The 15,143-nt window shown below is 36.7% G+C and overlaps 1 protein-coding gene, 1 non-coding gene and 1 pseudogene across 16 annotated transcripts in view; 1 reads left to right on the top strand and 2 right to left on the bottom strand.

Moving 5' to 3' along the window:
• Positions 1-15,143, top strand: part of EIF4G3 (eukaryotic translation initiation factor 4 gamma 3) — a 315,623-nt gene that overhangs the window by 32,091 nt on the left and 268,389 nt on the right. The window lies entirely within an intron of this gene.
• On the bottom strand, positions 7,286-7,346 carry LOC138391111 (U6 spliceosomal RNA; annotated as a pseudogene).
• On the bottom strand, positions 10,921-11,026 carry LOC138391028 (U6 spliceosomal RNA). The gene has a single exon (XR_011234671.1). It is a non-coding gene; the product is annotated as a U6 spliceosomal RNA (small nuclear RNA).

Below are 15,143 nucleotides of genomic sequence, written 5' to 3'. Positions count from 1 at the left end.
TGAATACTCCTTAACATTACTTTAAATCTATTTATTCTAATCTATTTGGGGTATTTCTGGTGTCTTCTATTATGAACCATGCTGCACTAAACATTTTTATTCAAATCCTTTTTATACTTGAATAGATATTTCTGGGGATAAATTATATAAGTAGATCAAAAGATAGGAAGAGAAGTATATTAAATATGAAATAGGACAAAGGTTGTGGACATCAAGTATTAGCTATTATAAGTTTTAAATGGTTTGTTTCCTGGTTCCATTCAGATTTTTATTGTTTTTTTTCCTACTTAATTTTACTTTATATTATTTTGCTTTATTTACTGTATTCTAATTAGCTACTTTAAATCCTTTTTATAACAAAGTAGGGGAAATATCTTTAAGCTTTGCATGGTACTAATTAAAACTTGAAATATTTTATTACCTGTTATCTAGTCAAATTAACAAATCAACAAGCACTGACAGCTTTTAGCTATTTTCTTTCCCATTATGACAGGAACTTTCTTTCTTCCTTGTTTTTTTTTCTGAGACAGGGTCTTGTTGTGTTGCCCAGGCTAGAGTGCAGTGGCATCATCATAGCTCACTGCAACCTGAAACCCCTGGGCTCAAGTGATCCTCCTTCCTCCCAGCCTCTCAAGTAGCTGGGACTGCAGGTGTGTGCCGCTACGCCCCACCAATGTTCTCTGTTTTTTGTAGAGATGGGATCTCACTCTTGTTCAAGCTGATCTCAAACTCCTGGCCTCAAGCAGTCCTTCTGTCTTGGCCTCCCAAAGTGCTAGGATTACAGGCTTGAGCCACTGAGCCCAGCTCTTTTCTTTCTTTCTTGGTTTTTTTTTTTTTTTTTCCGCTTGAGATAGGGTCTCACTATGTTGCACAGGCTGGTCTTGAACACCTGGGCTCAAAGGATCCGCCTGCCTCAGCCTCCTATGTAGCTGTGATTACAGACTTTTGCCACTGTGCCTGGTTTGATTCGAACTTTCTTAATTCAGCAAAGTTTATTGTTTGTAGGATTTTGTGCAAATGAGTAAGACATGGTCCTGGCTTCTAAAAAGTATGTTATTACTAAGGATTATTAGAAATATTGTAGTCCTGCCTAATATTTTAAAAACTTAAGTGTTACAGAATTGAATGTATTAACACATTCTTTAGTGTATAGTGGAGAGACCCCTTGATTTTCATCTGATATCTTCCACTAACTAGCATGTTACTTGAGCCATTGTGGCACTCAGAGGGGTCAGGGATTCTAGCTTTTGTCCTTTGAGCATACCCCAAGAGGGCTGCTTCACTTCTAGCTAATGAGTTTGCATTTTAGTTAGCAGGAATGAGGAGGAGGAGGAGCCTTCTCCCCTAAAGTGCACTTGCCAGAAGATTCATATACTGCTTTTACTTTTATGAAAGAAAGAGGGTAGAAGCAGAAATTGGGAGGCAATTAGCAGCCTTTAGCATATAGGATTTATTATTAAATAAGGATGTGCCCAGCAGAATGATGGGCATAAAGTGGGTGCTTAATCAATGGCAATTTATGTTTTAAAATTAAGTTGTTTAAGTATCTACTGTTTGCATAGTTCTTCACTCCACTATATATACTCTGGAGTTTTAAGAGAAATATACCTATTAAGATGAACAGCTTCTTTTTGAATTAGCTTTTATCTTTTTGGGCAAATACTTTCATGAAGCAGTTAAACATGAATTCATTAAAACAAACCTGTTTTATATTTGCTAGCTGTTGAGAAGGAAAATTGTGAATGATGTAGCTTTCTTGAGATACAGTCTAGCTAGGCTAAGTGCTTCTTATACCAGCCTACACACCCACATAAAAGAACTTTAAATAGTATAATTGAGTCATAAACCAAGTAACAGAATTATATTTTAATAGTATATTTTATTTAACTTTATGATACTTGTTAATTTATCAGTAAAGTCTTTATTAGATACGTGTCGAAGAAAGTTAAAATCTCTAGTGATGAATTCAAGAAATAATTGAAATAAATGTAGGATAAATTTTCACAAGAGATTTTTCAGCTGTTTGCTTTCCCCACCCCAAGTTTATTACTGTAAAATTACTGTTTTACTTCTGGTGTGATTTAAAAAAAAAAAAAAAAGCTACTTTTCTTTCTTTTTTTTTTTTTTTTTTTTTTTTTGAGACAGAGTCTCATTCTGTTGCACTGAGTAGAGTGCCATGGCCTCATCATAGCTCACAGCAACCTCAAACTCCTGGGCTCAAGGTATCTTCCTTCCTCAGCACCCCCCTACCCCCCAGTAGCTGGGACTACAGGCACACACCACAACACCTGGCTAATTTTTCCAATTTATTAGAGACAGGATCTTTCTGTTGCTCAGGCTAGTCTCGAACTCCTGAGCTCATGCAATCCTCCCCAGCTGGCCTCCCAAGAGTGCTAGGATTACAGGTGTGAGCCACCACGCCCGGCCAAAGCTCGTATTTTTGAAATACAATTTTCCATTATTTAACATGTGTTTAACTAGATACAAATATTGAAATGAATTCTAGAAATTAACATGATGGAAGATAAAAATATATGTAGGAAAATTAAAATTTTTATAATTTTTATGGTGTAGACCATTAATTTGTTTCCCTTTTGTATTTTCAGAAAATTTCTCATTTCATTTGGCATATTTAATTGAAAGAAGATTCAGCTTTAGTTTTGGTATGTTTTGCTTTCATAATGGATCAAATTTAAAAGCTTTTGATATAAGAAATCAGGTAATATGGACCAAGCACGTGGCTCATACCTATAATCCCAGCACTTTGGGAGGCTAGGGTGAGAGAGTCGCTTGAGGCCAGGAGTTGGAGATCAGCCTGGGCAATGGCAAGAGCTTGTCACAAAAAAAGAAAAGAAAAACAAAACTCAATATTTGCCTAAGAATTTGAAGCTGAGAGTACCTCAAGCCATATGAACTAAAATGTCAAAACAATACCTGTTTGTCTTTTCTGTTTTGAAAAATCTTAGGATTTATCATATTGAATTTGCCTTTACCCATAGGGAAGTCATAATAAGAGAACTTAAAATTATTTCGGGTGGGGGGGCATGGGCAATATACATAACCTAAACTTTTGTACCCCCCATAATAAGCTGAAATAAAAAAATAAATTAAAAAAATTATTTTGCATATTCTATAAATTCATAATTAATCTCTTAACACTTCTAATTTAGTTTTTATTCTAATAATGTCAGGATGACAGAAGTGTTTTTGTTCACATTAGAGAGGCAAATTATTTCTCTCCCCTTCGTTCCACTTTGAGTGTTTATATTTTGACCTTCCCATTGAAATTCTCTTTCCACTGAAAATAGTAAATATTTCTGCTTGTAGTTGTAAGTCACTTGTATTTGTGGCCTTTTGAAATCTATTTTGACTAATGGGAATAAGTAGATCCTGACTACTGGGAATAAATAATTATGTGATTATGTTATGGAGAGAAAAGTAAACTGGAAAAAAAATTTAAAAATAGAATTTTTCAGGAAAAATTTAAGGACTTTTATACAAGAAAGAACTTTAGTATCTAGCTTAGACTAGTTTCTTGACCTTTCACTGATGCTTATCACTCTCTTTTACATGTATACTATTTTGATATTTTAGGTAAGATTTCATAGTCCTTTGAAAAACACTAAACTTTGTTGGCTTTTTGTGCATCCTTCCTTTTCTTTTCCCTCACTTGCTTGGTCTGCTTTTAACATCTGTTTTTCTCTGTGGGGTTATTTTACTTCTTTGTGCTCAGTCTCTTCCTCTGTAAAATTGATTAAAGAGAGTAAATTAACTCCAAGCTCCTTTTTGACCTTTATGATTAGGGCAGAAATAATCCCATATCCCGTTTTCCATCTTTATAGAAATAAGCAGTGGCCCTTTTTGTTACTAAGGAGTTTATTTTGGGACAGTAGGGAAATATGTGGGGAGAAGGGAGTTGGTAACCAAACAAATCTTAGCAAAAAAGAATTATCAGGCCGGGCGCGGTGGCTCACACCTGTAATCCTAGCACTCTGGGAGGCCGAGGCGGGTGGATCGCTCGAGGTCAGGAGTTCAAGACCAGCCTGAGCAAGAGTGAGACCCCGTCTCTACTAAAAATAGAAAGAAATTATATGGACAACTAAAATATATATATATATATATACAAAAAATTAGCCGGGCATGGTGGTGCATGCCTGTAGTCCCAGCTACTCGGGAGGCTGAGGCAGTAGGATCGCTTAAGCCCAGGAGTTTGAGGTTGCTGTGAGCTAGGCTGACGCCACGGCACTCACTCTAGCCCGGGCAACAGAGTGAGACTCTGTCTCAAAAAAAAAAAAAAAAAAAAGAATTATCAGAAGAAATTTAAATATAATTGATATTAGAGGCAGAGATGCAGATGAACTCTTTTGCTTTAATTGTTGTAATTGGAGCACATTTTAAATACTTTTTTTCCCACCTTTCCTCTCTCAGAACAATCATCCTATTAGGGAAAAAGTATGAATTTAGGCCATTCAGGTACCTCCAGAATCAGGGGACATTCCAGACCAGCATTGTCTGTCTATCTATCTATCTGTCTATCTTTTTAACATATATGTATGTTTTTAAATTTTATTCATTTATTTATTTTTCTAGAGAGACAGGATCTTGCTCTGTTGCCCAGGCTGGAGTACAGTGGTGTGATCATCACTCACTTCAGCCTCAAACTCCTAGGTTCAAGGGTTCCTCCTGCCTCAGCCTCCTGAGTAGCTAGGACTACAGGCTAGGTCTACAGGCGTGCACCACTACGCCCCTGGCTAATTTTTAAACAAGTTTTTGTAGAGATGAGGGTCTCATTATGTTGCCCAGGCTGGTTTTAAACTCCCTGGCCTCAAGTGATTCTCCTGCCTCGGCTTCCCAAAGTACTGGGATTTCAGGCATGAGCCACAGCACCTGGCTGGCTATTGAATTTTAACATGAGTGTAGGGGAGGACGTTCAAGCTATAGCAGCTGTTATTTATAAGTGTTTGAGGTCAACACTGTAATTTTCTGTTTTTTTCCTAAGGCCACATCTAGCCCTGAAATAAAATTTTGTGTTAAAAAGTACTGGCAAGGAGACTACTTTGGTTTTGTGACTTATTGATAATAGATTACAGAGATTTTTGGGTCCAGTTTCCAAGGCTTTGAGACTTTTGTATACATATGAATATTGAGTAGATGAGTAAAAGTTCTCCATAGCATCTTTAGGCCTGACCTTTATCTAGGTTCTTAAAGTGATGAGGGAATGCTTAGTTCTTCCTGGCCTTGATAAGATCAATTCATAGTCTCTTTGGTTCATCTGTTCAGAAGCTTTCAGCCTTGTAAAACTCCTTGGTTTGGGGAAGAAGGACTTTAGGAATTCTCTCTTTTTTGGTTAGAGTGAACTTGTGCATTTTTTGTTCTTACTCTGGTCCTCATTTTCCTTCAGGTCACTCTTGAAGTACTTAGGTCAGTGTGATTTATGTACCTTCTGAGTTAACTTATGGCTTCTCTCTAGACATTGAAGAGTAAGAGGTTCTCTTTTAGACTTTTAGCCCCAGGGGACAGATTCTTTAAAGAAACAGGTAATTTAAATGGATCGCACTAATCAGTAAACATGTTGTTTTCAGGATGTTTTAAAGTTTATTCCTCTGGAATTTTTAGAAAAAGAGCTTAGATTTTGATGTGGTGGTCTGATTATGATAAACTGTGGTACACTGGGCTATTTCTAGTGTAATTCAGTATAATGGGAGGAGGAACAATTTTACTGCATATTAATTAATCCAGGAAAGTAGAGTTTTGTGGTTTTAATTTGTTGGGTTAATGAACGTCATTGTCAAACCATAAACATGTGCCCCAGGTTGTTAGAATTCTGACAACAGAGGTCTTTAATGTTTGCTTTTTAAAAAAATTAAAGTTGGATTTAGTTATATATTTCTTTAGTTAATATTTATTTTTGAAGTTTGAATCTAGAATTCACATTCGACTAAAGTTATTGAATATTTCTGAGGTGTATAATGTACACAGTTTTAATATTTTTTTATTTTTTAGACAGGGTTTTGCACTGTCACCTAGGCTGAAGTGCAGTGGCACAATCCTAGCTCACTGCAGCCTCGAACTCCTGGTCTCCAACTTCAGCCTCCCAAGTAGCTGGGACTACAGGCATGTACCACCACTCTTGGCTAATTAAAAAAAAATTTTTTTTTTTAATTAGACAGGGTATCAAACTCCTGGCTTCAAGTGATCCACCTGCCTTGACCCCCCAAAGTGCTGGTCTTATAGGCAGAAGCCACCATGCCCTGGCCCAGTTTTAATTTTTCATAGTTGATGGAGTGTAATAGAAATACAGTGTGAATCACTCATGTAATTTTAGATTTTCTAGTAGCTACTTTAAAAAGTAAAAAGAAAGAGGAGAAATAAAATTTTAATAATATGTATTTAACCTAATATATCCAAAATATTATTTTAAGATATGATTGTATAAAAATTATTAATGAGGTACTGTATTTTACATTCTTTCTTTGTACTGTCTTCACATTCCAGGGTGTATTTTACACTTAAAGCACATCTTACCTTGCACTAGCGGAATTTCAAGTGTTCAGTAGCCCCATTTGACTATAGTCTACCTATTCAACAGTGTCGTTCCGTAGTATATTAAATACTGCTTTCCTATTTGCTTTCAGAGAGGGTAAGAATTAGCAGAATTGAAGACAAGGGAAAGGATGAAGAAGCAGAGCTAGATAGATGGTAGAGAATACCTATCCAGTATGATGATGCCTTCTACTTCTTCCCACCTGGGTTAGTTGTTCTACTAATAGCTATGGCTAACTTTGTTCAGGCATTTGGGCACTGTATTGTGATTTTATTTATCTATTTTTTTAAAAATTAAACTCTCTACTTAAGGCAAGAACTATGTTTTTTTTTTTTTGTTGTTGTGGCTTTTTTATTTTATTTTATTTTTTTAGACAGAGTCTTGCTCTGTTTCCCCGGCTAGAGTGCCATGGCATCAGCCTAGCTCACAGCAACTTCAAACTCACAGCAACCTCAAACTCCTGGATTTAAGCAATCCTTCTGCCTCAGCCTCCCGAGTAGCTGGGACTACAGGCATGTGCCACCATGCCCGGCTAATTTTTTTCTATAAATATTTTTAGCTGTCCAAATCATTTCTTTCTATTTTTAGTAGAGACGGGATCTCTTGCTCAGGCTGGTATTGAACTCCTGACCTCGAGTAATCCACCCGCCTCGGCCTCCCAGAGTGCTAGGATTACAGGCGTGAGCCACCACGCCTGGCCTGGACTGTGTTTCTTTTATTTTTATTTTTTTTAAATTTTTTGGGGCCATGCTAATCTTCTCTGTATCGTTCCAATTTTAATGTATATGCTGTTGTGTTGCACACTTGTGATTGTCAGAATCCATTTTTCATCACACGTAACAATACGGTGTAGAATTGGTTCACCTTATGTCGTGATAGCAAAGAAAGGCAAGCTTCAAGACAATTTCTCTTTTGATGCTCATTTAATTCACGTGGTACCCATCTATCCAGCTTCTTTACCTTGCCAGTTTGTTTCAAATGGTCCAGTATTGTTGGAATAATGATGTCAAACCTTGATGCCAATTCACTCATTTGTTGCGATGGATTTGTTCCCACTACAGCTTTCAGCTCATTAGCCACCACCTTGGTGTCATGTTGCCCACAGTGGCTCATTTTCAAGGTTAAGATCACCAGATCAGAACTTCTCAACCCATCCATGTACTGTGCGTTCATTAGCCACATCCTTCACAAACATTTCGTTGATTTTTTGAGCTGTCTATGCTGCATTGGTTCCATGACAGAACTTGTATTTGAAAATAACTCGAATTTTTAACTTATCCATGGTTTCACAAAAATTGCTCTAAAAAAAAATTTGAAAGGTAATCACAGACCAAACAGTGCATTTGAAAGACTGAAGATGTACCTTCACAATAAACATAAAAAAGAAGTGTCAAAGTGAAATGTTTAAGATATCAGCTGTCAAACTTAGTACTTAAGGAAATTGGACATTTCATACTTAATAACCTATACTATTTCATGACTGAGAAATAGCAATGTGTGGTTTGAAAGCTAATCTGAGTGTTACTGGCCAATAGTTTGAACTCTTAAGATTTTAATCTTACAAAGGACAGGAACCAGATAACTTAAAATTATTTTGCTAGTGAAATAAAATTTTTATGTGAGATTTTATTAAATATGGGCTGTTTACTGTTAGTAGGCATGAAGCATAGAGATTGAAATCCACAGTGGAAATCTCTCAATACATTTTAAGGTCTGTATGTGATGACATTGATCTATATATATATATATATATGAATGAGAATAGTGCTTATGTTATTAGGATAATTGGGAGGACTACCATATATAAAGTGCCTTCAGTCATCCTGGGTGCTCTCTGATCAGCATTATCAGATAGTTTTCAAATCTTAGTAGTTGTGGCCTTTCAGTTGCCTGAAAGCCTAGTCTATTATTAGCCTCTTTTTTCAGTTGTTGGAGGTACTGGCAGTAAGTGGAATGTGTAAGCTAGAAGCTGCTCCTTTTAGATTTTCAACACTCTGAAAGGTAGGACAAGGGCAGAAGATTAGGACTATGTTTCCCTCATCTTTACTCTTCTATAAGTGGCAGTAATACTCCAAACCAGTATCACAGGCACCATTAAGAATGGAGGGGCTGGGCATGGTGGCTCATGCCTGTATTCTTAGCACTTTGAGAGGCTGAGGAAGATAAGATGATAAACTTTCTTTTGAATGTTAAGGAGAATATCTGAGCCTTTCAGTTTTTTAATCTCAGTTAGGGGCAAAATCACTTTTTACTGTGCTTATTGAGTTTTAAGTAAAAATATCTAAATATATTTGTCTTTAGTTTGGTGTGAACATTGTTTATATTGATGATAGTGACCTTTATATGGCTTTCATTTTTTAAAAATATTTTTTCTGCATATAAAATTTTAGGTTGACAGATTTTTGTTTCATTCTTTTCATTATTTTGAAGTAGTTAAAAAAGTCATTTTCTTCTGGCTTGTGTAGCTTCTGACAAGGTCTGTTGTAATGTTGCAATTCTTATCTTTGTACTTGAGTATGTATATAATATTTCTTTTGTTCCCCCCGGCTGCCTTTAAGCTGTTTGACTTTGATGTGTCCGGGGATGTGTGTTTTTGGTTGGTTTTATATTTACCCTGCTTGGGATTTCTCTAAACTGCTAAGATCTGTGGTTTGATATCTTTCATTATTTCTGGAAAATTCTAGGCCATTATCTCTTCAAGTATTTCTTTTGTCATAGTTGTTTTTTTCCTTCCTTCTGCAACTCCAGTTGTATGTATGTTAGACCACTTGAAACTTTTCCTCATCAGTGAATGCTTTTCCCCCCCATGTTTCAATTGGATAATTTCTATTGATGTATTCTCCATGTATCTTCAAGTTCATTGTTTCTTTTATCAGCTGCGGCCCGTCAACTGACAGTGTATTTTTTATTTCTAGCATTTGTATTTAACTTTAAAAATTACTGTCTGCCTGCTGAAATTACCCATCTGTTCGTGTATGTTGTCCATCTTTTTTCCACTAAGTCGTTTAACATGTCAATCATAATAATTAAAAAAAAAATTCCCTGTCTTGATAGTTCTAGCATCTGGGTCATTGCTGCGTCTAGTTTTATTAATTGCTTTTTCTTTTCACTACAGGTTTTCTTCTTTTGTGTGTGTCTCCTAGGTTTTGATTGTGTTGAACATTGTGTAGAATAACAGTGCAGACTGAGATAAATAATATTTATACTTGGAAATGGGCATACTTCTTATTTTGGGCTACAGTGTGGGGTATTGAGATAGTTTGGGATTTTGTTATCATTTCTAGTGTTCCACAGGCTTCAAAGTCCTGTAGTGGTGGCTAATTTACCTCCAGTGGTAGAATCCTATTGTTTGTTACTAGGTGCTAGGATTGTGGTTGGAGGAGTTACCCTGATCCAGCCCCAGTTTTATGTAGATCCTGCGCACCTGGGCCTCAGAGATGTGGCTTTTCTAGTGTTTCCTCCTCTCCTCCATGAGACAGTCAAAGTCAATTTGTCTCATATTTGTGGCTGTTCTCAGGTGGGAGTTTCCTACCCCTTGTCCAGTGGTAGCAGACCTCTGCTTGGCGTATCAGTGAGGGATCTTAGGCCCAAGATGGTTTTCTACTTTTTCTCACAGGGGTTGAGAGGTTTGTTATTTCCTTATCTTGGCAGCAATAGATTTTTGCTAGTGTCCTGGGAGAGAAAAGGGTTACTTCCCTTTCTCTAGTGGCCTAAGGCCTTTGCTTCATAGGAGAAAGGACCTGGGGAATCAGGTGTGGCTTTGTTCTGTTCCCAGCTGTGGTGCTCCACTTCCTGCACTCCTGTTCATCACGTGGGACTCTGTCCAGTCTTCTGCTGTGAATCCAGGCTTTCTCATGAGCACCTGTGAGAGAGGTAGTAAAAGTTTTGCTTATGTGGAGACCTATAATAAAGAGTTTGCAAGTGAACATGATGTAAGAACGATGTGTCTAGGGCACCCATTTGAGACTGTTATGCCAGCCCGTGCTTAGCTTTTAGGAACTTATTAAACTTTTAGCAGATTTTCTTGTTACTCTCTGTATTACAACCATCTCTTTCTCTCTTCATTTGCCATGTGTATTCTGTCCTTCATTGGAGAATCTTGTCCCTCTTTGGAATTGAGTTCATTTGGTTTCTTTGCAAGTTCAGCTTTCTGATTAGCTAAAGACAATTTATGATGTTTTAGGTTATCTGGCCTTTCCTCCTTTTAGAATGAATGTGATGGTCTTTGCAGCTTTCTTTTTCCTAAGCAGAAACAGAAGTCTAACAGTAACCTTTCGAATTAATTGATCTGTGTCAAATTTCTTTTTCTTTTCTTTTTTTTTTTTTTTTTTTGATACAGAGTCTCGCTCTGTCGCCTTGGGTAGAATGCAGTGGTGAAAAATATGGAATGCTTCACGAATTTGCGTGTCATCCTTGTGCAGGGGCCATGCTATCTTCTCTGTATCATTCCAATTTTAGTATACATGCTGCTGAAGCGAGCACGTGTGTCAAATTTCATTCCAAGAAACATTCAAAGTTATAATCATTCCAAGAAGGATTATAAAAATACTTGAAATACTTGGTGAAAAAATTAGATTAGGAAATCAAGGCAAAGGGAAAATAAGGATAGGGATTAAAAAATAAGCAACCAGCCAGATAGAACATGAGTATTGTATATAATAGAAATGAATGTCAAAAAACCTGGATGGTTGCTGATGTGGGTTGCAGTTTAGGATCTGAGCTTTTTAATGACCAAAGCAAAGTTATATGATTGACAATGTTCAAGCTTTTAATAAAAATTTATTTTCATGAGTACATTTTAAATGTAGGAAGAAATATTTTTTTTCCTATACTGGTAGATCTAGTAGAATGAATTATATAAGACATTCATATTTAACATAGATGATGTCTTTCTTCACACATATTACTTCTTTTTTAATTGTATTATATGTACTTTTCTCACATTCTGTTCTGGAGGAGCTGGGATAATATCTTGAATACTGGTGCCTGATAGTACAATGTATGATGCTACCTGTATGGCAAATTGTTTATGAGACTTGCTGTTTGAAACCCAGAGTCTTAGCATATTATTACTAAGAAGCCAGGTGGCCTTATGCATAGGTGGGGTTAAGGAATTAACTCATCTTTTCATTTATTTAACAATCGTTTATTTAATGCCTGCTTTGTATCAGACATTGTATTAAGAGCTGAGGATATAGCAGTAAATAAAAACAAGCCATTTTTCCACAAAACTTATCTTGTATTGGGGTAGAAAGATAGTACCCATACATACGATGTTAGACGGTGGTAAGTGCTATGTGGAAAAATAATGCAGGGTGTCAGGATACAGAGAGTGATTGAAAGTTGGGAAGAGTTGTTACTTTATGTAGGGTGGTCAATGAAGGCTGCTCTTTTAAGGGGAAATTTGAGCAGAGAGATGAAGGCAGTGTGGATTTAAGTTATAGGAATATCTGAGAATCTGGGGGTAGGGTGTTTCAGGCAGAGGAAAGAGTAAGTGGAAAGTCTCTGAAGTGGTCCAATATACACATATTTGAGGTAGTTTAAGGCCAGTGTAGTTTGAGATGAGGTCACTAGGAAGTCTCAGCAAATCCAGAAATTTATTTTCATTATATATCCACTTAAAGCCACTGATTACTGAGTTACTTTGTATTCATTATAATGCCAATGTGTAAAAAAGATCAAGTCTAACTTTTGAAAATTGCTTAACTGTGTTAACGTGTGGTGATGAGCTATTATATATTAATTTTAGAGCTTTGATACTATTAAATAAACTCCAACTAAGTTAGTTACAGAAATTTTTATTGACCAAGATCTCACTTCTGTAGGTATGAAGAGCTGTTGTGTTATCTCGTTCTTTATCCTAAGGTGACTATATTATTGTATTCTCTGTCTCTTCTAAAAGCTGTGCTTTATATCTCATATGCTCCATATGAATAAGCCAGATTTGATCTTTTTTACACATTAGCATTGTAATGAGTACAAAGTTATTGAGTTATTGAGACATCAACGGTTTTTAGTGGATATATAATTTAAAATAAATTTCTTGCCTCCCAGTTCATACCATTGTAGAAGCTGATATTGCCTATATACATTTTTTGGTAATGTGGGGAGTAGGGTCACTTTGGACGAGGACTTGTGAAACTTAATTTTTAACCTGGATATATTGAAACAGTTTATTGATCTGGAGATGATTTTAGATCTACCTGGTATTAAAGAAGGACAATCAGAAAACACTGTAGTAACAGAAAATCATGATTGAAATATTAACCTCCCCACTTTTTTGGTTAATAAGTGAGAAAAGGAGCTTTTTTGTTTGTTTGTTTTCACAAAAATGAAGGCCTTTAGTTTGACCAGTTTAAAATGGTTATTCTTAATCTTATTAAAACAATTACAGTGTTTAACTATCTAGGAATATACTTTGTTGGCAGGCCAAAATAAATGCCACTTTTGTGCTTCCTTTAAGAAAGACTGCACAGAAAAATTTAAAAGCCAACACACTGAGAGATCAGCCATCTTGGGTGGGACAGTTTGAAAAGATTTCAAAATTCTGAAGAATTCTCACTTCCTCCAGGCTTCTTACAGTTCCCTGAAGGCTTCTGACTTCTATCCCAAGAAGGCCGTGTGACTGCCCACTCTGTTCGTGCCTCAGTGAGTTGGCCTTCTATAGAATCAAAATAAAGCCTACGCTTTAAATTTCCATAAGACAGTATTGGCTTTGCTGGCTCCCTACTGTGGAAGCCAGTTGTGCCCAAGTAATAAGCAATAGTACATCTTTGCTACAGGTTCTTGGACAGCAGTTTGAATGTGTGCGCCAAATGAAACACATTTGTTGAAAGCTTTGTAATACACTTTGAATTAGAGGAAGAGGTATATAATACTTGAGGTATCTGAGGAAGACAATATAATGTATTACCAATCCCTAAATTGATCCCTAGACCATCAGAAAAGCTATGTGTACCATAGCAATTCCATATCATAGAAATTCCTTCCATTTAACACTTGCTCTTTATCATCACTGGGATTAATACCATTGAATAGTGTTGCTGTGGTTTTCCTAGGACCTATGGGGCAGAATTTTGCTTGATTATAATCTAGGAAGAAATTTTTCTGCAGATAAGTATTTCTGCTGTTTAAAGTAGAACATTGTCCAGTGCAGTTTAAGTTTTCTCCCCTTTCCTTTTTTTTTTTAACCTTAATGCCAGTAAATTTTAATCAAAATTTTTGTCCTAAATGCTGTGATCTACTTTAGTTTAGGTGCCCAAGGTATTAATTCCTTCTTTTTTGATTGATTCTTTCTTCCACGCACTGTCTTATTTTCTATTATTTAAGACTACCACTGTCCCAGAGTCATTGTGGACTAGGGCAGATGAAAAAAATTACAGATCCTTTGAGACTAGGTAGATGTCTTAGAACCTTTAACTATTTTGATAATTTACCATTAAGAGAGAATGTTGAGGGTAATGAAGACATAAGAGGAAATCCTGGCCATCAAATGGAACAGCAGTTTCCAGAGGCTTTTGTTTTTAATTAGGATTGGATTATATTACTTTTACATTTGCATTCATTTTCTAACTGTGCAGTGTGACTTGTAAGTCTCTATTTGGGTTGGTGCGAAAGTAATTGCAGTTTTGGACCGTGAGTTTTAAATCATTATAACTAGGTTCAGACACATCTTTATTAATCAAAATAGGAACCATTACAATCAACACATTGTTTCCAAGGAGAAATAAGTGTGTTTATTCCTGCAGCGTAAAAATCCATTCTTCAGGATTGGACGAATTCTTGGAAAGCATTTTCTGCATCCTGCTGGTTGGGGAAGCATTTTTCTTGCAAAAAGTTGTCGAGATGCTTGAAATGGTAGTGGGTTGTCGAGAGGTCAGGTAAGTATAGTGGCCGAGGCAAAACTTCGTAGCCCAATTCGTTCAACTTTTGAAGCATTGGTTGTGTCACTTGCAATCAGGCATTGTAATGGAGAAGAATTGGGCCCTTTCTGTTGACCAATGGTGGCTGCAGTCGTTGCAGTTGTTGGTGCATCTGATTGATTTGCTGAGCATACTTCTCAAATGTAATGGTTTTGCTGGGATTCAGAAAGCTATAGTGGATCAGACCACCGAACAGTGACGTTTTTTGGTGCAAGTTTGGCCTTGGGAAGTGCTTTGGAGCTTCTCGATCCAACCACTGAGCTGGTCATTGCCGGCTGTTGTATAAAATCCACTTTTCGTTGCACATCACAGTCTGATCAAGAAATGGTTCATTGTTGCGTACAAGAAGAGAAGATGACACTTCAAAATGGTTTTTTTTGATTTTCGGTCAGCTCATGAGGCATCCACTTTTTCACCTTTCCAATTTGCTTCAAATGCCAAACGACCATAGAATGGTCCACATTGAGTTCTTTGGCAACTTCTCGTGTAGTTGTAAGAGGATCAGCTTCTATGATTGCTTTTAGTTGGTCGTTGTCAATTTCCGATGGCCAGCCACTGTTCTCCTCATCTTCAAGGCTCTCATCTCCTCTGCAAAACTTCTTGAACCACCCCTGCACTGCACATTCATTAGTGGTTCCTGGGCCAAATGCATGGTCGATGTGAGTTGTCTCCTCTGC

Source organism: Eulemur rufifrons, chromosome 8 (genome assembly GCF_041146395.1).
Source record: "Eulemur rufifrons isolate Redbay chromosome 8, OSU_ERuf_1, whole genome shotgun sequence".
NCBI classification, from domain to species: Eukaryota; Metazoa; Chordata; class Mammalia; order Primates; family Lemuridae; genus Eulemur; species Eulemur rufifrons.
The sequence above is the reverse complement of the archived record's forward strand: the minus strand, read 5'-3'. Positions and strand labels throughout refer to the sequence as shown.